The 23,249-nt window shown below is 58.0% G+C and overlaps 1 protein-coding gene across 10 annotated transcripts in view; it reads left to right on the top strand.

The window, feature by feature from the left end:
* Positions 1–23,249, top strand: part of MINK1 (misshapen like kinase 1) — a 42,474-nt gene that overhangs the window by 3,546 nt on the left and 15,679 nt on the right. The window lies entirely within an intron of this gene.

The following is a 23,249-nucleotide window of genomic DNA, read 5'->3' as shown; positions in this document are numbered from 1 at the left end:
CCGTCCTGCATGGGGCACACGCAACCGTGTGCTGCTCCTGTCACCAGACCGCAGTCAGAGACGCCGTCCAGCGCAGCAGCCTCTGATGCAGCCCCGGTCCCCCTGCCACATTTTTCCGGAAGTTTTCTCTAGCATCCCTCCAGCTGCTTTCTTCTGCTTCGTCGTGTTCACCACCGGCGGACAGATACCCTTGTTTCTATCCACCTCGATGGGAACATGAGGTCAGCGGGAGCCAGGATTTGGACCGTTTGGCTCATTTTTGCCTGCCACTGTCCATCAGTGTTTCGGACGTGACACGGGCTCAGTGTTCGTTGAACAGATGCGTGTGATGACACGGGAACGCTCTCTGCGTGGTGCCTGCTCAGAAAGCGTCCAGTCAATGTGTGGTTCCACGTCCTCCTGCTCCTCTTGTATGAACTCACGATTGAAAATATCTCTTCTGACTTGTGTGTGGAATCAGATCTTGTCTGGTGGTAAACGGAGTTCTGGAAGCCTCCATCTGCCTGTAACGTCCTTGAAGTAAACTGAGGACCATCCAAGAGAAAACGTGGGCCTCTTCTTTCAGACCTCCCTGTGTCGAAGCTCGGTGATGTTCCAGAATAGTCTTCCGACTGTGGCTCTTGGCTTCCTGCAAAGGAGGCGCGTCCGTAAACCCGACGGGACGGGGAGGGAGCAGACCCCAGGCTGACCTCTTTCCCTGTGCGTCGCTCTTCCCGGTTGACCCACTTCATAAATCAAACAGCTTCTCTCCGCCGTCCGGGCAGCTCGAAGTTTCAGGCTGCAGTGTCCTTGAAACCGTGGAGCCGCGCTCAGGGTCACAGTGTTGAGATCCCGTCGCGGCGCCCAGTCAGGAGGGACTTTGCTGGGTCGTCGTGCAGACAGCATGGCCCTTTCCTAATGATTTTGTGTTCTTGTGTCTATTCTTTGGAGAAGGCTCTTGCCGTCCCTGGCGCCCGCAGGAGGCTGTGGGGCCAGCACCGCTGGGAGGGCCGGCAGCTCCAGGCTGCTCACCGTGCAGCTGCGGATGGCACCTGCTTCGGGTAGGCCGTGGGAAGCCTGACCTTTAGCAGAAGGAGGGGTGTCCAGGAGTGACCCCCCGAGAACTATGGGGGGCAGAGTTGGGGGCAGTGAGGTGCAGGGCTGCTTGGGCAGAATGATGGAAAGAAGGGGACAGGGAACCTGGCAAAGCCAGCTGTTCACCCATCCGCCCCGCACAGGGGATCCCCCAGCTCTCCACTGTCCGAAGGAGCAGATTGCCCTGGTCCCCAGAGGTGGGCGGATGGGGACGGTGTGTGGAAAAGCGAGCTTTCGACAGTGAAGACAGCAGGAAGATGGGTCTGCAGGGGAGCTGGCCGAACGTCCACATGGAACATTCCACAGCGTTCCGTGTGGAATGCTGATGTCAGAGCCGGCCGCGGGACCCTGCGAACACTTGGCCGTGTGGAACACTGACGGCAGAGCCGGCCCCCGCTCCTTCGATTCGGGACTCAGTGCCTCACATGGGGCAGCTGCCTGCTTGGATGTGGAGTGTCCTCCCCTGTCATTTTGGGGACAAGATGGCAGGAAGTATGCAGCCGCTCTTCACAAGCATGTGCCCAGGCCTGGGTCTGTAAGTAAGGAATGCGGAGGTCCCATCAGCACCCAGCGCAGGCAGGTTCTGGGTGCTGTGGGGAGGGTGTCTCGTCGGGCTGGGTGCTGCGCCAAGCTGTGGCGTTGAGCCCCGGCACAGCTGCCTGGACGTGCGTGTGCAAGCCCAGGCTGCCCCCTGCCTTCCTGCCTGCCTTCTGTTTGTTTGTTTTTTGTTTTTAAGATTTATTTAGATATTTTAGAGAGATTGGGGAGCAGAGGGGGAGGAGCAGGGAGTCTGCCCTGGGGCTCCATCCCACCGCTCATGCCGCCATGACCTCAGCCAGAACTGAAAGTCGGACCTTAGTCGACGGGGCCACCTGGGTGCCCCGCCAGGCTCCCTCTTTCTTAACTGTTGCTGAGCTCCTCAACACCCTGGCATCCTTGAGGTTGGGAAGTTTTTATTCAATCCGATTCCTATGAATTATACCGATTTCTGTTGTCCTGTCTTCAGTCATCTTGAAATCTGGTGCCCGGTCCTTTCTCCTCCTCGAGCGCCCACTTCACACCCCCAACTCCCTCCGTCTTTCCTAGGTGGCAGAAGTAGAACAAAAAGTAGTCAGGTTCATAAGTCTCCTTTTACAGCGTTTCCTGAATGCCTCCAGAACAGCCTTACTCGGTCGCAGAAGTGGGCCCTGGCCACCCCCTCGCCCATTCTCTTCCTCTCCTCTTCTCCCTGCCATTGTCCTCCTCGCCCGCCCGGGATTCTCCCCTCCACAGGAGGCTCCTCGAGAGACCAACTGAGGCTTTTCGTTCTTTCTAAGGGTAGGGAATGGTCCACGGAGGAGAGAGGAAAGAGGTGGGATCGCAGTGACCCAGGGAGCCGCAGGGGTTTTCAGTCCAGCCGCTGACAGCCTGAGGACGTGCTTGTTAACTGTGGCTAGGCTTCCTGTTGAGTTGCAGAAAGATCTGGAACTAGGCACAGAGGGCACACTGATGAGCGAGATAGACTGGGTTTTCTTGCAGGCTAGGCATGGGGGGAGACATTAACAAAATACTCGGACATGCATGTGTGTGGTTACATGTCCGATTGCTGCCCGTGGAAAAGACTGCGGCGGAAGACCAGTACCCACGAGCGCCTGTAGCAAGAACCACTCGGCTTTTCACAAGACGAAAGTATTTGGTTGGTCAACGAGAGAAGCAGATTGCATGTCCAGAGACCGAGCTGGGGTTGGCACAGAGAGACCAGATAGAGGAGGACCAGCGGGAGTTCAGTGATGGCCATCAGTTCAGTGATGGCCATCAGTTCAGTGATGGCCAGAATCGGGAGACCCTAGAATGAGGCCGTGCTTGGGGCAGAGCATTTACTCAACAACCGAGTGCCCTGGCCTGAGGCTGGGTTGGGAACTCCAGGCTTAATGTCCAAAAGGATTTCTTCGGAACCTTCCTGTGGGGGGAGTAAAGGAGTTTGTTGTGAAGGGTAAAGGAGTGTACGTGGGAAGGGCATATGACCCAGGCGACCCTCCTATTTGCTTATTGGGGGGAGGGTCTGTGTGTGGGGTCAGCGTGAACCGGGCTGCAGAGGGTGGGGGAGTGTGCTCGTTTCTGGAGCAGGGGCGTGAGGGACAAGGGTTATCACTAGGCGGGTTATCTCGGGTTTGTGATAAAGGCGTGTGCGCCCAAGGCACACGGCAGGTTGTGTTTGTTCGTGCGTGTACACAGTGAAATGATTACTACCATCCGGCTCATTCACATTCCCATCTGCTCACACGGGCACCTGCGCGGGGGTGGGGGTGTCACCGGTGGCCGAGAGCCTGAGCGCCGGCTGGGCTGTGAGGTCGGCATGTCTCCCAGGAATAAGCACAGGCCGGCCCAGCCCTGAGCCTGGCTCCTGCTCTCACATCTGTGGGCGGTGGGATTCCTCCCACAGCTTTGGGAGATGCTGTGTAGAAGTGGACGGGAGTCTCCATTCGCACTGTGTGCAAGTAGAGGGTGAGTGCAGGGGTACTGTTCCTGGTTTCGCACGTTTGGAATGAAGTCTTGGCCTTCTTGAAGGAGACAGAGGCCAGGAGAATGAATCTGTGTGTCGGGAGGGGGGCAGTAGGGAGACTGGATGGTGGCACAGCCTGTGGAAGGAGCCGTAGTGGCCAGAGAGGGATGAATGGAGGATGGCAAGGAGGGGACTCTGCCCAGGAAACACGGGGTAGCTGGTGAGGAAGGAGATCAGAAGGCCTTGGACAGCAGAGGTGGTTAGACCTCGGACTCAGCTAGGAAGTGAGTGTCCCCACAGCAGGACAGTCTTCAGGGCCCATCCTGAAGCCCCGGCATCCCGGAGCCCCCTGCACCCCAGCACCCAGAGTCCCTGGCACCCAGAGTCCCTGGCACCCAGAGCCCCCCACACCTGGAGTCTGGGCTGCAGGGAAGCCACTCTGTCTCCTGGCCTGTGGGATGAGAAGGCCTCCTGGGAGCAGGCCTGCCCGGGGCTGGTCTTCTGGGAGAGACTGGGGGTCCTTGCCCCCTCCTCCAGTGGGAACTGTTGGAGGCGAGGACTGGGGGGTGCTTGTGCTGCTGAGCTGCTCCCGGAAGCAGCGGTCTGGAGGACTTGTCTCTGAACGACGAGCTGTGCGGCACAGACGGAGGACTTGCAGGGCCGCGGTTCGAGAAGGCCACCTCCTTCAGGCCACCGGAGTTTCTCCTTCCTCCCAGAAGCCTCTCCTGGCCCTCACAGGTCACCTCCTCCTGTATTCAGCATTTGGATACTTCCCTCCTCGCACAGAATGTTTGTGGTTTTGTCTGTTCCAGCGCTTCCTCAGGGATTGGGACCGTGACCATGACCCTTCCTCCCTGCTGATCCCTCATAGAGCGCATAGGGCTCCAGGAAGCACTCACTTCGCAGGAGATGTGGCTTTGAGCCTTGCTGTGGCCTGTCCTCTCCCGCTAGATGGGACCTACGGGCAGTGAAGCATGGCCCGCATGTCCTGTGCAGGTCCCTTATGCGGGGGGTCCCTTACGCAGTGGGATCCTTACGCAGCCGTCCTTGGCCAAGGCGGCACCGTCCTCCCTCTGGGGACTGTCCAGAAATGCTGGGCAGGGCCATGTAGCGGTCACTATGCGTGCAGGGGGACTGGGGACATTCATGCCCCGAGTGCGGGCAGCACAGGGGAGAATCCCGTTTCCACCTGGGCTGCTGGCAGGGCCGCCTGGGAGGGGTCTGGGTGGGGAGGGGAGTGCGGGCTGCGCATGGGCTCTGCGCCCAGCACCTGCCTGTCCTGACAGCTCGTGCGCATCTGCCGGCTGGCCTCCCGAGGTAAAGTGGGCAGGCTCCAGGCAGACGGGAAGGAAGACGGTTCGCGTGTTCTCTCCTTACCACCCGCCCGCTCTTCTTTCAAGGCACACTTCCGAGAAGGTGGTGGAAGCGCAGAGCGCTTGGTCTTTAATTCTGAGTGGCTGGGGAAGGAGTCTTCAGGGAGACAGGCAGGAGCGCCCTGCAGCCAAGCACCAGCGGGCAGAAGCAGGTGTGCCCCGGGGTCTGGCAGGGGAGGCCGGCACACGCATCTCTCCGCTCGGGTCTTTGCCCTCTCAGCTTGGCTCCTGGAAGGCAGAGGTGTGGTGAGCGAGCACCATGACTCAGATCTCACAGGGAGGAAGGCAGCTTGCGCGGGTACACTTTGGGGGTGGGTGAGGGGTGGGGGATAGAGCAGTGATGGGGACAAGCGGATGAAGCCCAGGGACAGGGCTGCCATCGCTTCTCACTGCCTCTCAACCTGGCTTAGAGCAGAGCGTGGTGGGTTCTTGTTCTCATGTCGCCAGGGCGTGGAGATGCTGCCGTCCTCTGACCCAAGCAAGGTCCCTCTCTCTGGAAACCACCTCGGGCCCGCGTGTCGGACAGCACTGGGTTGAGGGGGAGAGGCAGCAGGTGGCTCTGCCGTTTGTTCCTTTGTCCTTCGGACTCCCAGCGAGCCCCTGTTCTCTCCTGTCAGTTCTGATTTGTCATTTCTGTTTTAACAGAAGGGGTTTTGGGGTCCAAATAAGAACAGTGAGGAGCACTAGTGGTAGCTCCTGCGCTTACAGACGCTCTCCTGCCCTCCCAGTGGCCCTTCCCAGCGGGCCATCTCCTCCCTTTCAAGGTGTAGTTGTCAAGCTTGCAGAAGGTGGGGAGTCCCTGACCTCGGCTAGGGTGGGCCAGCCAGGACACGGCACATCTCCGAGTCAGACTCAGGTCTGACTCACCACACAGCCAGAGCGTGTTGGCGCCTGAGCCGTGGGCCTGCTCCTGGGGGCAGGGCATGAGTGGGGCCATGCGGGGGTGAGGGCGCGGTGTGGCTGCCGCCCTGGACTGTGCGCTCGTGGTCTCCTCCCTGCTCCCGTCGTGAATGCAGACTGGTCGCGGGCAGCCTGTGTGGGCTCGCGCAGGGATGCGCCACTGTCCGTGTTTCTGGGCTTGCGGCATCTGGGGACTTTGGGAGTGTGGCCTGCCTTGTGGACAGCCCATGTGAGATGTGGTTCCTGCCCTTGGGGGACCCACGGTCCGTATCTGGGTCTCAGGAGAGGGCAGGCTTTATTCAGACATGTGGGACATGTTCTGAGAAGAGGGAGTGAGACATTAGCCTGGGTTCCTGAGGATGTTGGCATTGGTGGGCCCCAGGCCAGGAATACAAAACTTCACGGGGCCTGTGCCCGGCACAGATAGAGATTTCGGTGGGATGGGCTTCCGGGCAGAGAGCTCTGATGACAGGAGGGAAAGACTGCACAAGAGTCCAGAAGATTGGGGCGCCTGGGTGGCTCAGTGGGTTGAAGCCTCTGCCTTCGGCTCAGGTCATGGTCTCAGGGTCCTGGGATCGAGCCCCACCTCTGGAATCTCTGCTCAGCAGGGAGCCTGCTTCCTCCTCTCTCTCTGCCTGCCTCTCCTCTCTGCCTGCTTGTGATCTCTGTCTGTCAAATAAATAAATAAAATCTTAAAAAAAAAAAAAGAGTCCAGAAGATTGGGGCACTCGGGTGTCTCGTCGGTTGAGCATCCCGACTCTTGTTTTTTTCAGCTCAGGTCATGATGTTGGGGTCGTGATGTCGTGTCCCGTGTCGAGCCGGCTTGGGATTGTCTCCGTCTCTCCCTCCGCCCCCACCCCAACCCTGTGCTCGCTTTGCGCGCACTCTCTCTAGATATATTAAATAAGTAAATCATAAAAAAAAAAAAAAAAAGAACCTGGAGGATTTCGTTTGGAAGAAAGAGTTGAATGATTCAGAAAAGAGGCCTGTTGTTCCACAGGAAGAGAGGGAGACTGTCTCATTCCTCCGTTTAAAAAAAACAAGTTCTTTACTGTAGTTGCATATGCATAAAATTTTACCATCTTCGCCAAGTTCAGTGTGCCCGGCAGGGGCACCGAGTCCCCTCCCCACTGCCATGCGAAAGCTCTGGCTGCTGGAAGCCTGCGCTCCTGACCCCTCCCGGTCCTTCCTGTACGCCCCTTCCCCAGGGTGGGTGGGGGTGCGGCTCAGGCTGGCAGCAGTGTTCAGCAGACCTGTACTGGGGTATCAGTAGGGGCCATTCTGGGTGTCCAGATGTCGGAAGTTCAGACACGGACAAGTCTTGTTAGGGCAATGGGTGGCACACCCCAACGTGTCTCCGGTGGGGTGAATGGCCGCTGGAAAGGCCTAAATACTTACGGGGTGGGGGTGGAGAGCTGCTAGAGGTGTTTTGGGGAAGCCGTGGGCAGCCCTGGAGGACCCTTCGGGGGCCCCTTTTGGGCCTCCAGGCCTGTAGGGTTTGGCGTGGGGTCAGCCGCATCGGGGGTGCCCACAGCCCCGGCAGACCTAGAGCGGGACCTGGAGTTGGGTTGGGTTTCTTAGTGTAGAAGTGCCCAGTGAGATGGCCTGCCCCACCTCCTGGCCTGCCTTTGGCCGCACCTTTTGCCATTGCTTCATTGCCCTTCAAGGGAAAAGAGGGGAAAAGACAGGAAAGGCAGGCTGGAGACTCAAAGTCGCCCAGGGCACAAGGAGGGCAGGGACCCCCTCACAGAGAGGCCCATCCTTACCGTTTGGAGCCCAGGCCACAGGAGCCTCCGAGCCAGTGGCTTGGTCATGGTGACTTACGGTCCGTGTTCGGGGCTTTGTCCCGGATCAGTCTTTGTGCTGGGGCCCCAAGCCTGAGGACTTTTTGTCTGTCTTCTGTGCGCACCCTAGAGGAGGCTGCCCATGCTCCCCTTGGCTTCCAGGCCCTCCTCCCCCTGCCCCGCGGACGACCATCTAGAGCCTGCAGTGCCCGTACCTTGAGCGGGGTTTGAATGGGGATTGCTGCTTTTTCTTGGATGTCCTGCTTTCCCCAACCCCAGGGCTCAATGTTAGAATGAAGCTGTGTTCCGCTTAGCCCCCCAGAAGCACTGCCTGGCTTGCGTGTCACCTCGTGGTCCGGCAGCATGTGCCGCCTGGGTCAGGTCGTCACCACCACACTCGGACAAGTAGGATAAGGGCCAGTGGGGAAGGCAGAGCTCATGCGGGCCATCTTCCCTTCGTAAAGGGGCCTGCAGTAGGTCATCGGACTCCCTGTGCTCACACGCTAACCCCCTGCCGCACCCCTCAGCCCCCTGCAGCCCAGGGCTCCCGTGAGGTCCACCCGGGGTCCGAGGGGCATTCTCTGCAGATCTGCTGCCTTGGCTGCCTCGTGACCTCAGATGGGGTCAAGGTGACGACCCCAGACAGCTGCCTCGGGAGGCCTACGGTTCCAGCTCCCAGCCCATCGCTTGGTTCCCGGATGAGTGTCATCTCTCTGGGACCCGGCTTCCTTGCTAGCAGAATGAGGGATGAGAGCAGTGACTGTTCATCGGGCTTCTTTACCCTTCGTCTGCACCAGCCCTGCCTTGGGGGCCGTTGCCATGCGCCCGCTTTCCCCTTCCCTCCCCTCTTCCTTCCCGGAAGTCTCGGAGGGCCTGCTAGGTGGTGCGCTGTCTGTTCTCAGCACCGCAAACACATGAGCAGTAAGATGCGTGACTTGCAGTGTCCTGCGCGTGAGGAAAGGCACACTTATGGGGGGGGGGCGCGTGTGCAGGGGACGCTGGGCTGGAGGAAGTTGAGGGAAATGGGCCTGGGCAGGGGCTGGCCAGGATGGGACCACCCAGGGTGACGTCCCAGCTTGTCTGGGGAACGGCAGCACCTCTGTATGGACCTCGGGGGGGTGAAGCTGGGCTGTGAGCTTGTGGCTGGGCATCTGGGAAGGACACGAACTAAAGGAAAGGCTCAGAAGAAGGTCTCCAGGCCTGTCTGAAGCACAGACCTCCATGTGCGCTCCGGGCGCTGCTTCCTGAGTCCACTAGGGCCCAGGGCCTGAGCAGCCGGACCAGGTGAGGACTGATCTGGGGGGACGGGGAGGGGCCCGGACTCATGGGCCTTCCCTGTTGCTCACCCCTAAGAGCACAGGCCATGGAGACAGAGTCGGATTCACATCCGAGTTCCCAGCGCTTACTGGGCGACCGCTGGCCAGACCTGTTACTACCCCTGTGCCTCATTTTTGTCAAACGAGATGGCCAGGCCCACGTCACGGGGTTGCTGTGACGGTTACACAGGTGTGGTGACGAAGTGTGGGTGACCACTTGCTGGAGGTGGGAGTTGCCTGATTGCACTTCGGAAAGGCCCAGGAAGGGTGTCTCCTGGGGTCTGTGGGCAAGCCTGTCCTCCTTGGTGTGCTGTTCGGGAAAGAGTAGCCAGCCTAGGCCGTGGGTGGGCAAGTCACCGAGCCCCCAAGGTGGAAGCATGGCTGGCTTCCTTTTCACTGCCCTAGAGCCTTCCACTGTCCCCTGAAGGGTTTCCCGTGTCCCTAGAAGAGACACCAGCTGCGAAATCTCATGTCTGAACCAGACACTCCTGTCGGTCCTGCCCCTGAGTCAGGAGGCCTGTGCTGTGTCCTCTGCTGGGAACTCGCCCTCTGCTGGGAGCTCGCTCGGGCCCACCCAGAGGAAGTACTGGGCCCAGGGGCAAAGCCTGGGCCTCACCCTGGCCGCACTGAGGGGGACGCATGGCTTTGTGAGGAAGTGGTACCTGGGACTCAGCTACAGAGAGCTGCAGAGTGCTTAGCCGAAGGCTCGGTTCTGGATGCCAGGCCGGGGGCTGGGGCGGCCGGGCTCCCCCGGGCAAGAGATGGAAGGCTTTCCTGCCCCAGAGCCGGGAACCTTCTGTAGCCCCAGCGGGCCTCTCCTGGCCCCCTATGCTGCCGGGACCCTGCCTTAGCCCTTCCGGAAATGCTGCTTCCTATAATCTCTGCCAAGGAGGGCGCTGCTCTGCTCCGTTCATCACCATGGTCATGGTCATGTCTCCCGCAGGTGCTCCGTCGCTGTTGGCTGACAGAATGTGTGAGCCGGTTCACTGGGCCACCAGGGAGGTTTCCCCAGGAGAGCAAGGGAAGGGTTGGGGGAGCCTGTTGGCTCCATCCTACTGGTCAGGAAGCTCTCCTGTGTCCTCTCCCTCCCCGAGGCTGTCACTGACTCTGCGTTGGCCCTTGGTGGGGCCCAGCAAATCTGGTTCCCACCCTTTGAAGAATAGCCTGGTTTTGCCTTCCTCAGTCTGTGATTCAGACAGCCCTTCCCCCTTCCTGCTGGCCTCGCCCTCCCCCGGTTGTGCTGCCTGACTCAGGTCTGTGTCCTCTGCCCTCCCTGCCCTTCCTGCATGTGCCTTCTACACCCCTGTCATTTTTGGGGGTTCTCTCCCGAGGGCGTCCTCACCACACCTAGATGGCCACCCATCTGGAATTACTTAGTAGTAGTAGTAAATATTTATTATTATGTGTAACATAATATACTTTATTACCATTATTATTTATTTATTATTATCTTTTAAAAGTAGTCTTTCTGCTCCGTATGGGGCTCGAACTCACGAGCCCAAGATTCAGGAGTGGCTCTGCCTCTGAGCCAGCCAGACACCACCCCCATGCCCAGAGTCAGAAGCAGTGAGGGGAGAGAGAGGCCACAGGTTTCCTTGTCCCTTCCCCGGATCTGCGGACACCTGACTCCCCAAGGAGGAGGTTGGCAATGAGGTATAATGATTTGTTTGTGCTACAGTGGAAACCCGTCAGTGAGAAGCCTTATTATTACCCAGCCCCTGATTACTGCTGTCCTCCTCCGTGAGCTCCCTGTCTGCAGGCTGAACTGGCTGGCGGTCCCCTCCCGCCCCCTCCGACCCTGCTGCTGCTGCCTCTGCCTCCCCCTCCTCCCTCCTCCTCCTCCCCTCTCCCTCATCTTCCTCCTCTTCAGTCTCCTCCCCTCTGTCCTCCTCTTCTCCCTCCTCCACCCTCCCCCTCCCTCCCCCTCTTTCTTCCTCCCCCTTCCTTCCTCCCCCTCCTCCCCTCCTCTCCCCCTCCTCCTCTTCCCCTTCTTCCTCCTTCACCTCTCCTCCTCCCCCTCCTCCCCTTCCGCCTTCCACGCCTTCCACTGGGACAACATTCTACTCTCCTCCCAGCCCCTCTCAATCCTACCTCCAGGGCAGTCAATCTGCACACACACATCTTTCACCTGTCCTGTACTCGGTTCTGCTTTTGACTGGTTTCTCCTCTCCCGTGTTGCCAGTCTTCACCCTAAATCCCCGGGACACCAACAGTGTTCATAAGTCACCTTTTAAATAAGTATTTTTTTTTAAGATTTTATTTATTTATTTGACAGAGACAGATCACAAGTAGGTAGAGAGGCAGACAGAGAGAGGAAGAAGCAGGCTCCCTGCTGAGCAGAGAGCCTGATGCGGGACTTGATCCCAGGACCCTGAGATCATGACCTGAGCCGAAGGCAGCGGCTTAACCCACTGAGCCACCCAGGTGCCCCATAAGTCACCTTTTGACAGTTTTCCCTTGCTCTCTGGGAGGCAGTCTCTTCATAACGACTCTGTGTGAATTTGTAGCACATGGTGGATTTCAAAACGTTTTCCCATCCAAGACTTCTTGTGATGGGATTGAGTAGACGAGGAAAAGGGGCTCTCAGAGAGGAAATGACCTGCTGGTTTGCCCCATCACATGGAGGCCTCAGAACCGGTGCCAGGCCTTCTGGGTCTCAGGGACACGGCGCGCTAGCCAAGCTGGGCTGCGGTGTCCCTGCCCTCCTGTGCCTCCCACCCTCCTGGGAGCTGCCTCTGGGGTGGGACTTTCTGCCCCTCTCACCCAGCCCAGCCTCTGCCGCCTTCTTTCTCCTTTCTCCTCCAGGACGTTTTCCCTGGATCTCTTCTTGCCTGTTGGCTTCCCACAGTGTCTGGATCCTTATTACTGGTCTGGTTTGGGGGTGCCTGGCTGACTTGGTTGGTGGAGTGAACATGCAGGTCATAATCTCAGGGTTGTGAGTTCAAGCCCCATGTTGGAGCCCACTTAAAAAAGAATCATGTTCTTGTTTGGGTTTTGTCAACTATGTAGGAGTTTGCTTCTTTAACAAAGTCCACTTTCTAGAGGCCCAGATTCACCAGGCATATAGGCCAAAAAGGGGTTCACTCTAGCAGCTGCCATAGTGCATTGCTTTTAAGTGACTGTCATGGATTATTTGGGAGAAATGGAGATAAACCCAAAACTAGCATTAGAAACCATTGATGGCGCTAGGGAGGAAGGAAGAACAGCAGCTCTCTTTAATTTCTGTATTCATTCAACAGACAGGTTTTGAGGTGTTCCTGACCCCTAAGAGCAGCCTAGCAGGGAGGCAGTGAAAGACTTGGTCGCAACAATGTGCTTGTGCCTGCAAATGCTTGTGCTGCGGGAGCCACTGGTCCTCGTGCCTCCTGGAGGACGACAGTGTTGCGGTCCAGTGTGGAGCGCTGAACAAGGGCGTGGCAAGTTAGAAGAGCCCAGGGAAGTGCAGGGGTGTGCAGGGCCCTGGACCTCCGCTCCCACAAGAAACAGGTGACCCCAAGGTGGAGTTGGCAGACTCCAGATGAGCCCCGCCTGGGAGGTCAGCGTGGAGGCCAGCTGGGAGGCGGTGGGATCTGAGCCTGAGGATAGCGTTTGGTCTGCAGATGGCAAGTGAGATCTCTGGGAGTGGGCGGGGCTCCGAGGGGAGGGAGCTCTGCGTGGCCAGGGAGTGGGCGGGGCGGCAGCGCAGGGTGGGAGTGGGTGGGGCTGGGGGGTGGGGGCAGCGCCGCCTTGGGTCGCGGGAAGCCCCCTTGGACCTGCCTGCGGCTCGAGAGTCCCTGCTGTGCTGCAGCAGCGGTTTCTGTGCTGGGAGCCTTGATCCTCGTCTGTGAAATGGGTTGGCAGGTCCTGCCTGGCCCTTGCCAGTCGGAGGTGCAAACACACCGGGATGGGGAGGGCTGGGCGATCGGGCGTTGGCTGAAGCACTTCCCAAGCGTGCGGTGACAAAAAGGGGTTGCGGTGGCCGCGGGTGGTTCTGTGGCTCTGCCGAGATCAGACCGCTCCACGACTTGGGACCCTTGAGGAGCATAGCACCTGAGCTGTGAGGAGGCTGAGGCCAGGCCAGGGCAGACTTGGGGGCCGGCCTCGGGCAGGGGCGTGGCCCGGGCTGTCCTCTGCAGCCTGCCTCCCTCTTTGCCCAGAGCGCTGTGGAGGCAGGTGGGACCTCGGACACACGCTGTTTATCTTCTAGGGGTTGGGATTTATTTTTAAATTCCTGACTGTGGTGATATTTATTTTTTCTTTTCCCTTTCCCCACTTCTCCAGCTCAGCAGCAGCAAGGGACCATCTGTCCCCTGCCTTGCCTGTGGCCATTTTAGAACCCGTCCCACTGCTGGTGTTCTGGCCCCTCTCCTCCTTCCCTCCCTCCCACTGCTGACTCCCCCTGCACATCCCAGTTCCCCACAAGGCTCTGCCTAGTTCCCTCCCCTCCGGTCTGGATGGAGGGCTGGGCTGCTCAACCTGCCTGGGCTCCTGTCTGAGACTGCTGTCTGTTCCTGGGGAAGCTGGGCATGCCGGTGTGCAGGGGGCCACTCCCCTCACCACCACCACCCCCCCGTCCGCCCGCTGCTCTGACTCCCTTCCCATTAGAGTGGCATTTGTGTTCATGCATGTGTCATGTCTGGACCTGTTTCTGCCTCTGTGTGCGTGCGAGTCCAGGTCACGTGTGTGTGTGTGTGTGTCCCCTTCTGGAGGAGAGGCTCAAAAACTCTGTGTCTCCCCAGCACACAAACCTTTCTGGGTTCCTTCTGTCCCCTCGGCTCCCAGAGCCTGCTTCTCCCTCCCTCGCTGCCCTCCAGTTACCACCTTCCCCCTGAGAGCCCTTCCCTGAACCCGAACCAAACCCCTGAACTGAACTGGAATCCCAGGAAGCGGAGGGCCGATGCCGCCCCTGCATGGGAGGAAGGGCTGGGCCGTAGGGGAGCAGAGAACAGAGAACCCGGGAGCGACTTTCTGGAGGTTTTATTTACTCCTGGGTGGGGCAGCTGATGGGGGCTGGGTGCCCCGCTCCTGGATGGGCTTCCTTCCTCACCCGGAGCCTGTCCACACATGCTGTGGCTTGGAGCCTGCCTCCTCGGGGAGGAAGGGGCCATGACACACTCCCTGCTCCCCCAGGTCATCATGGGCATGGGGGCACCACACAAGTGGGCCAGACCGGCTCCCTTGAGGGAGCTGCCTCCTGCAGGGGAGGCTACAGTGGTCTCTGCGGGGCAGGGAGGAGGAGGTGATCGGGTGAGACTCCTGCCTCTCCTGCCGCATCCACTCCTCTCTGCCTCGTGCACTCGCACACTTTCCCACAAATGCACACCCAGCTGCAGAGCTCTCTCCTGGGCTGGCAGGCACACTCGGCCTAGAGCTGCTCCCCGCTCATTGGAGGATGGCTAGACAGCCACCCCGAGGTTCTGCCCCTTGCAGTGTCCCCGTGTCCCTGTAAGACCTGAACTTGTGGGGGAGGCTGTCAGCCTCGCCCCTTAGCCTCATCCCTGCCTGGCCCTGGCTTCCCAGAAGTCCTGTGGTTGGTGATGGGACCAAGGGCAGGTCCCAAGCTGCCTGTGCTGGACAGGCACTGTATGTGCACGAAGGCTCCTGGGCTGCTGGGCTTGTGGGGGTGGCTCTGAGGCCGCTGTCTTGCCCCAAGGAGGGTGAGGGCCCCTCTCCAGCCTGGACCTCAGTAGCATGTGGCCTTTGCCCCTCTTCCTCTCTGTGTGGGCCTTTTGGGGTCACAGGACAAGCTCAGGCAGCCAGGCCTATTGTCTCCCTCTGGGAGGTGCACAGAGGGCCACTGCGCCCGCCCGCCCACTCTCAGAATCAGAGCTGTGGCAGCCTACTCCCCCAGGCTCCCCCAGTCTCCCCCAGGCTCCCCCAAACTCCCCCAGACTCTCCTAGGCTACCCTAGGCCCGAGAGCTGCGTGGCTCTGGGCCCTACTGTGCTGCTCTTGTTGGGTCCCTCTGTGGACCACAGCTCCCCACTCTTTCCCTAGAGCCCCTTCCTGTTGTCTGTTGTCTATCTGTCTGCCACAGGTTCTTCTGTGAAGCCCTGCCCTCACCCCTGCAGCCCCGCCTCCTGTCCAGGGCACAGTGGCCCCTCTGGGCCCTGTGTACAATGGCAGGACCTGTCAGGGCTCATCCCAGTGCATAAGTGCCACAGGGCCCTGGAACGCAGGACAGACCCGCCCTACCCCACCCCTCTCCCAGGCCTTACAGAGTCCCCTTCCTGCCACTCCAGAGCCTCCTAGAATCTCTTGGGAATTCTGAGTGGACGGACCCTTCCTGCTCTGAAATTCTGTAACCCTAAGACCATGGGAAGGGGAGGGGCTCCTGGCCGGCTCCTCTGAGGAGCACGTGTCTCTTGATCGGGGGTTGTTACTTGGAACCCCGTGCTGGGCATAGAGCTTACTTTTAAAAAATAAAATCTCTCTTTTTTTTTTTAAAGATTTTATTTATTTATCTGACAGAGATCACAAGTAGGCAGAGAGACAGGTAGAGAGGGGGAACCAGGCTCCCTGCTGAGCAGAGAACCTGATACGGGGTTCGATCCCAGGACCCTGAGATCATGACCTGAGCCGAAGGCAGAGGCTTGACCCTTTGAGCCACTCAAGCGCCCCTAAAAAATAAAATCTTTAAAAAGGACCCATGGGTCAGCAGAAAAGTTGGGGGGTCCATTTCCCATCATACCTCTCTGTCCCGCTGTGGCACACGTGACTCGTCAGTGCGTTCATCCTGTCCTCTCTGTGCTGGTGTCTGACTTAGAAACTCCTAGAAGGTAGAGCCAGGGTTTAAGGAGGCTCCGTGTGACCGTAGAAAAGCTACGGCTGATACCAATAACAGTTTGCATTGGTGACGAACTTCACAAAGCCCTTTACCCACCGGGGGCTCCGTCTGCAGGCAGCGCCCCCACGGGCTCTGGCCACCAGAGCAGGCCCGTTGTCTGTGGAACAGGACCGGACGCCGGGGTTCAGCCCTGCCAGCTTGGGGCCACTTCCCGGAAATGTCACGCCTGTCCTAAGGTGCTGGTCCGCCTTTGCCCATTCTGTCACCCACCGCTTTCCTCCCAGACTGCAGGGAACCCGGAGCCCTCCTGTCCTCTTGTCCCTTTGTAGGTCTCTGCACGCTAGTCTGTACGTGTCTTGCCCCATGGCCTTGGCCCTCTGCTCCCGAGAGCCCGGGTTTCAGTTAGCATCCCCCGCCCCCCAACTGCATCGCAGTCTGGGCCTGACCGTGCACTGACTGGCGGTGCGTTTTCTCTTGGGAGGTGGTCCCAGCCTTCATACTGAACCTCATCTCAGCCCGTCTCGCTCAGACTGTTCAACGGCCCCGGGCTTCAGGGAGGGGAAAGCAAGGTGTCACTGGTGCTGGGTGCCCGGCCCCGGACTGGGTGTCCTGCTGGTTTTCAGTCCGGCTCACCATTTCCCCCTTGTTCTTCCTGCAGATAGGAGCTGTGGGAGGCCTGGGAGCTGCTGAAGGGCCCACAGAGCAGGGGACGTAGAGCCAAGGCCAGAGCCACTGGCCAGCAGAGCCAGTGACCAAGGGAAGGACCCCAGTGCCGGGCCTCACTGTCACTCACTGACATTTGTTGGGCCCCGACCTGTGCCTGATGCTGGAAGGGTCCTGGGGCCGTAGCTGGGGTCACTGACTCCGTGAAGTCTTTAAAGGGGGACTTGAGGGGACCCTGAGTAGCTCCTGTGCACTGAGAGATGTGGCTGGTGCTGGGAGGAGACAGGCCGAGGGGCCGCTGTCCCATGTGAGCCACGTCCTGGGTGTGTGCCGCGGCATTGCCTGGCTGTGGGACACACGGCCTTAGCCCCACAGCTGCTGCTTCATGGGCGGGCACGCAGGGTGATGAGCCGTAGGGAACGCCATGCAGCAGAGGGCACAGTCTGCCTGGAACCCAGCTCTGCCGGTGACAGGCCTCCCCGAGAGGGTGTGGTTCCTGTCTCCCAGCTGTGCCCATCAGTAAGGGATTCCAGCATCTATGGGATGCTCTCCGCATCTTTGTCCACATCTCCTGTCCACGGGAGGCTTCCCGAAGTTGTAGTGTCCGTAAGCGCTCCGGTCCGGAAGCTCTCGGGAGTCGCCCTACATGTTCCCCGTGCAGCACAAGTGCACTTGACCCTTGACTGCTGCGGCATTGGGGCGCCCCTGCCCTGCACAGAAACCCGTGTGTCATTCTTGACTCCCCAAAAACCTAACTGATAGCCTACTGGGGGCTGGAGGTCTCCCCGGGAACATGAGTAGCCGCCGGGACCGCATCCTGGGTGTGTTATGGAACAGAGAGGCCTTGTTGCTCACTGCTGTCTTCTGGCGCCCGGCAAAGACGTGAGGACACGGCCCGGAGGGGGCATCTTCGTGCGGTGTGCACGGGCGTGCTACAGCCACAGACAGGGAGCCAGAAAGTTTTCTCTTCTTGTTGAAAGGGAACCGAGGGTGGTTCGGTGACTTTCCCACAGATACACAGCCTGTTAGCAGCAGAGCCAAAAATGGAATCCGAGTTCCCTAACTCTTAATCCTGTAAATGGTTGTATCTTTTTTTAAGATTTTATTTATTTATTTGAGAGAGAGAGAAAGCTCGAGGAGGGAGAGGGTTAGAGGAAGAAGCAGACTTCCCTCTGAGTAGGGAGCTGACCCAGAATTCCATCCCAGGACTCCAGGATCATGACCGGAGTTACTCAGGTGCCCCAGGTGGCTGTATTTTACCATTTTCTGTGTTTGGCTCAGGACCTTATGTGTTAATAGACCAAAAGCACTTAGGGGGCTCCCTTCCATTTTCGTCGGGCCGTTTTCTTAGCATGGAGCCTGTCACTAATCAGAATTCTTTATTGAGTGCTCTGAGCGCTATTCTCAGAATCATTTTTCTTTTTTTGATTTTTTTGGGTTTTTTTATTAAGTCATCTCTACACCCAACATGGGGCTCGTCCGCCAGTTGGCAGGCATTGGGGTTGTCCCTGCCCTTGGGCCGCCAGGGTTGATGCTGCTGTGAGCCCCGCTTTGTCCGGATTTTGGTGCATACATAGGTTTTCAGTTCTCCCGGGCAGCTCCCTGCTGCGTCCTGTGATAACTCTCGGTCCCACATTTTGAGTAGCCGCCACAGTGTTTCCCAAAGTGGCTGTGCCATTTTACATCCCCCCAGTGGTGCACAAGGGCTCCAGTTTCCCCGCCTCCTCCCAGTGCTTGTCACTGTCCGTCCTCAGGACAGTCCCTGTCTTAGTGGCCGTGACATAGGAGCTCGTGTGGTTTGGGTTCGAATTTCCCTCGTGAGTAATAATGTCCACCTTTTCGTGTGCTTATGGTCCACTGTAGATCCTCAGAGAGATGTCTGTTCAGAAATTTTGCCCATTTTTTAATTGGGTTATTTGTCTTTTTATTGTTATTTTGGTCTTTTTCCTAAGATTTTATTTATTTATGTGACAGAGAGCGCACAGGTAGGCAGAGCAGCAGGCAGAGGGAGAGAGAGAAGCAGGTTCTCAGCAGAGCAGGGAGCCTGATGCAGGGCTCCATCCCAGGATCCAGGGACTTATGTGGGTTTGTTTCCTTTTGTGGTATACGCTTTGGGTGCCCTTTGTAAGAAACCATTGCCTGATCCAAGGTAATGAAGATTTACTCCTGTGTTTTCTTTTAAGATTTCCATGGTTTTAGAGAGCAGGGAAAAAAAAGATTTGTGTGATTTTAGCCCTTACATTTAGGTCTGGGATCCACTTTGAGTTAAAGTTTTATGTGGCACAAGGTAGGGGTCCGACTCCATTGTCCTGCGCGTGGACACTCTGCTGTCCCGGCACCGTTTGTTGAAAAGACTTGACTGCCTTGGTACTCTTGTCGAATATCAGCTGACCGCAAACCAAAGAGATGGCGTTTGGATCCTCTGATCCAGACGCCTGTCATTCCGCCACACCACTGTCTGGATCCTGTAGCTCTGAGTGAGTTTGAAATCAGAAAGTGGGAGTTCTCCAACTCTGTTCTTCTTTGGCAAGATCGTTTGTCTCCTCTGGATCCTTTGCATTTCTGTATGATGTTTAGGATAAAGTTGTCAATTTCTGCAAAAATGCCTGCTGGGATTTTGATAGAAGTGCACCAAACCTGTGGACTCCTAACAGTATTGAGTTTTCCGGTCCATGAACATGGGAAACCTGTTCGTGTATGTGGTCTTTAACTTGCTCAACAATGTTCATATTTTGAGTGGCCACATCTGACACTTCTGGGCTTAAATGTATTCTTTTGGATGCTACTGTACATGGAATTGTTTTCTTTTCTTTTCTTTTTTTTTTTTAGAGATTTTATTTATTTATTTGACAGACAGAGGTCACAGGTCGGCAGAGAGGCAGGCAGAGAGAAGGAAGGAAGCAGGCTCCCCGCCGAGCAGAGAGCCCGATGTGGGACTCGATCCCAGGACCCTGAGACCATTACCCGAGCTGAAGGCAGAGGCTTAACCCACTGAGCCACCCAGGCGCCCCTGGAATTGTTTTCTTAATTTCATTTTTGGGTTAGTCATTGTAGAACATAGAAAAAGGGTTGGTTTTGTTCATTAATCTCACGTTCTGCAACCTTGCCAAACTCATTGATTTGTTCTCAAAGATTTTTAGTCGATTTCTTAGGATCTTCTGTACGCGTGATTATGTCATGGGCACACAGAGATAGTTTCCCTTCTTCTTTCCCAGACTGGAAGCCTTTTATTTCTTGATCACACTGGGTGGAACCCCCAGCATGACATTGACTGGAAGTGGCGAGAGTCAACAGCCTAGTCTGCTCTCAGGTCATTCCCAGAACAGCACGTCTCCACGTGGTCCTGTTCTTGAGAAACTCCATTGCTGTGCCGTTAATACGTGAAACTGAGGTTGACAGTCACGGGTGGGACAGCTCGGGATGGGCTGGGGTAGCAGGGAAGACTTCCTGACACGGGCAGGAGTTGGCTTGGCAGAGGGAAGAGATCATTGTCGGGCTGGCTCAGCACATGAACGCACAGAAAAATGGGCGTGAGCGAGTCCCCGCATATGGAGGGGCTGCGGGGCTGCTACAGGATGGCAGTTTGTCACACAGGTCCTGCTGCGGGGAGGCCTGCACCCCACCCACCTGTCAGTACCCCTTGAAGTGCAGAGTTCCACAGAGCAGGTCCACCGACCCACAGTAGAATTGGGGGGGGGGGGATCTGTCCCATAGATTCGGCCCCTTGCCCCAGACCCACATGCTGCATGGGAGGCCCGGGAGCCGGATCCCAGCAGTATCTTCCCCAGGGATCCTGGTGGATCCTGAAGGCATCTCCTCCCCAGCTTTCCCATCTCACTTGGGCCCGCCTCCCACACAGCAGATGATTTTCCCACCCATGTGGTCGGTGAAGTCAAGGCCGCCGGCTGCTCCTGAGGCTTCCTCATCTTAATGTGGGCCTCCACCGACTGGCCAGTGTCTCTTCTCAGTCCCTTGGGTTCTCATCCACAGCCTTGTCCCCGTCCCTTCCCACCTCCCAGCATTTGGCCAGACAGGAACCTGGCGGCTGAGATTTTGAGCAGCCAGAGGAAGAGCTGGAGGGTGTTTCTAGCACATTCTCCCAGAGCTGGGCCTGCGTGCGGAGGGCAAGCTGGGCTGCCTGGCACTTCCCAGGCACAGGGCACTGCCTGCAGGGGTGCGTGCAGACTCCCAGCAGATGGAGCCGCCGAGCATGCTGATAGAGTCGAGCATAAATGCGGGCATTTGAATGGGGTCTTCTGGACCCTTGCATGCATGTAGGGGAAGAACCAACGTGCCCGAATCGCTCCTGGAACCCCTCGGGGGACGCAGCGCACCTACAGGCTGAGAAGTCAATTTGGCAGGCTTCCTCGGTCTCCTGTCTTTTTTTTTTTTTTTAAAGATTTTATTTATTTATTTGACAGACAGAGATCACAAGCAGGCAGAGAGGCAGGCAGAGAGAGAGAAAGAGAAGCAGGCTTCCACTGAGCAGAGAGCCCGATGTGGGGCCCGATCTCGGGACCCCGAGATCATGACTGAGCTGAAGGCAGAGGCGCTTAACCCACCGAGCCATCCAGGCGTCCCGGTCTCCTGTCTTTTTGTCATCTTCCCTCCCACGGACAGGGGAGACCTTCCTGTTTTGGAAAGCCTGTGACCCTGCTGCCCCGTCATCAGAGTCCCCTTCCGTTCAGCCCGACTTCCCCAGAGGGCGCCACTTCCTCCAGCCCCGCCCCCGGCTGCAGCCCCCCAGAGGGACTGCAAGTCTAAGTCTGTGGCCACTGGTGCTCTCTTCAGCGCCACCCATCCTGCTGTCCGCCATGGGGGCCAGGGCTGTTCCCCAGAGGCCGGCTTTTGGGTTCTTCCTTCTCTGGACGTCTGTCTCCCGTGTCCATTTTCAGTCTGTCTCCAGACCCTCGTTCCTAATTGCCTGACGTCCCCAAACATCGCAAACGCAACATCCAAACCAAGCCGTCGTCCCCGGCCCAACACTGCTGGCTCTCACTTTCCTGGCGCCCACCAACCATGCACCCAGCCTGCAGGAGCCTGCGCGGTGCACCTGGCCTGCTTCAGCCTGTCCCTGAAGCCACACAATGGACCTTCCGTCCAGCCCAGCCTCTGTGTGAGCAGGACAAAGCCCCAAACACTTAAATGTTCGCGCGGGACACAACTGATGCCCAGGACCTCCTAGAAGGCCGCTTTCCAGGGGCTCCCACTCTGCCTGGCAGCTTCTCGATGCCCCGAGGGCCTTCGCTCCCTCTTTCGGCATAAAATCCTAGAGCACGTAGGGGTCCTCGGCCTGTAAATTGCGAGGTCCGTCTTGGACCTTCCTCCCGTATCGCTGAACTCTTTCGTGCCTGACTGAGGAGTTGTCCCTGAGTTCGTGCTCGGTAAATGTTTGATGTAAGTAAAAGAAGAGAAAGTTACCCTACGAATTTCCCCGTGCTTAGGGCCTAGGCTGGCCCAGGGTGAGTGTAGACACTCACTCAGAAAATATTTATCGGTTGGTTAACAATGGGACAGCTGGATACCCGACGGAGGTGTCGGCTCTGGGCACGAGGGGAAGGTCAGGAGGGTGACCTTGGGCCCTGGACCGAGACATGGTAAGGCACGAGCCGAGAGTGGGGACGCCCCAGGATTGAGAGGAAGACCAGCAGGGATGTCTGGAGGGAAGAAGGGACGGACGACAGGGGTGGAATCGGTCCTGCTGTTGGTAGAGAGGGCCCCGCCCCCACATTCTGTATGGAGGGAGGCCGGGCATCGCGACACCCGTCAAAGGCCTGGTCTCGGGTCCATTGTCTGGAAAGCTCTTCCCAGGAAGTGCGGCCATCCTGGTTAGCAGGTCAGGAAACCAACTTGGAGCCGCAAAACTGAACCCAGAGATTACGTCTGACCACAAGGACTGTTGTCTTCCCCAGCGCCTCCCACACTTCTGAGGAGGAGGTGGGTTCAGGTCTGAGATCAGACTTGAACCGGTCTGTGCTGACTTGAGGCACCAGCCGTGCGTAGTTAGGATACCCAGGCCCGTCCTCCTTCTGTGTTAGGTGAGGAGCGCCCCAGAATTCATGACCGCGAGTCCCAGGTCCGCCTCCGTCCACCTTGGAAAGAGTAAAGTGAACGTAGGAAAGCACAGCCCAACAGGCCAAGCTCAAGGCCCTTGAGAGGCCGAGCCCTTCCAGGGGGTGCTAGGGGCCTGCAGGCAGACAGGAGAACTGGGTCTGGGCTCCCGGCCACTCCCATCAGCTGTCCCCGCAGTGACACTTTCTCCCTTTCTTGGGGCCTACTGTTCCGTCAGACCTGCTCAGGGTGGTTCTGTTGTCGGCCTGTTTTTGTGTGGGGTGACCTCAGCTGGAGCCAAATGCTTGCACAGGCAACCGCAGAACTCTGGGCCAGGCAGCCCCTCCGCACCGTCTCCTGGAGCAGGTGCGGGTGTTCTCTGGCTGCTGCGAGCCGGGACCGGGCAGGGTGCTGGACATGCCACTGAGCAAGGAGGGTGCTGCCCCTTTCTTCCAGGAGTTTCCATGCAAAGGAAAGACATGGCTTTGGTGCACGATGGTGTGCGCTCTGAGGGGACGGATGGGGAGGGGACTGCATGTGTGGGTCCTCGGGTCCCCTCTCTGGGAAAGCGGGCACAGGCGGTGTCCGGTGCGGATGCCTGTGGAAGCCTCGGGCCACTGTCTCTGCTATCCGGCCCTGCCAAGTTAGATTCTGCTGCTCGCCGAGGAGGGGCTGTCAGGCGTTCTTTTGTTTTCCAGAAATCCTATCCTGGTTTCAGAATCAGGGGGAAAGCAGTTTCAGGTTCTGGGCTTTTAAAATGATCAACCCCAGAGGTCCGGGCACTGCCCTGAGAGTGTTCTCAGGGGTGTCACCCCCCTGCTGGACCTGCAGGGGGCCAAGG

Source organism: Mustela erminea, chromosome 18, assembly GCF_009829155.1.
Source record: "Mustela erminea isolate mMusErm1 chromosome 18, mMusErm1.Pri, whole genome shotgun sequence".
In the NCBI taxonomy this organism is placed as follows: Eukaryota; Metazoa; Chordata; class Mammalia; order Carnivora; family Mustelidae; genus Mustela; species Mustela erminea.
Note: the sequence above shows the minus strand (reverse complement) of the source record. Positions and strands in the feature narration are given on the sequence as shown.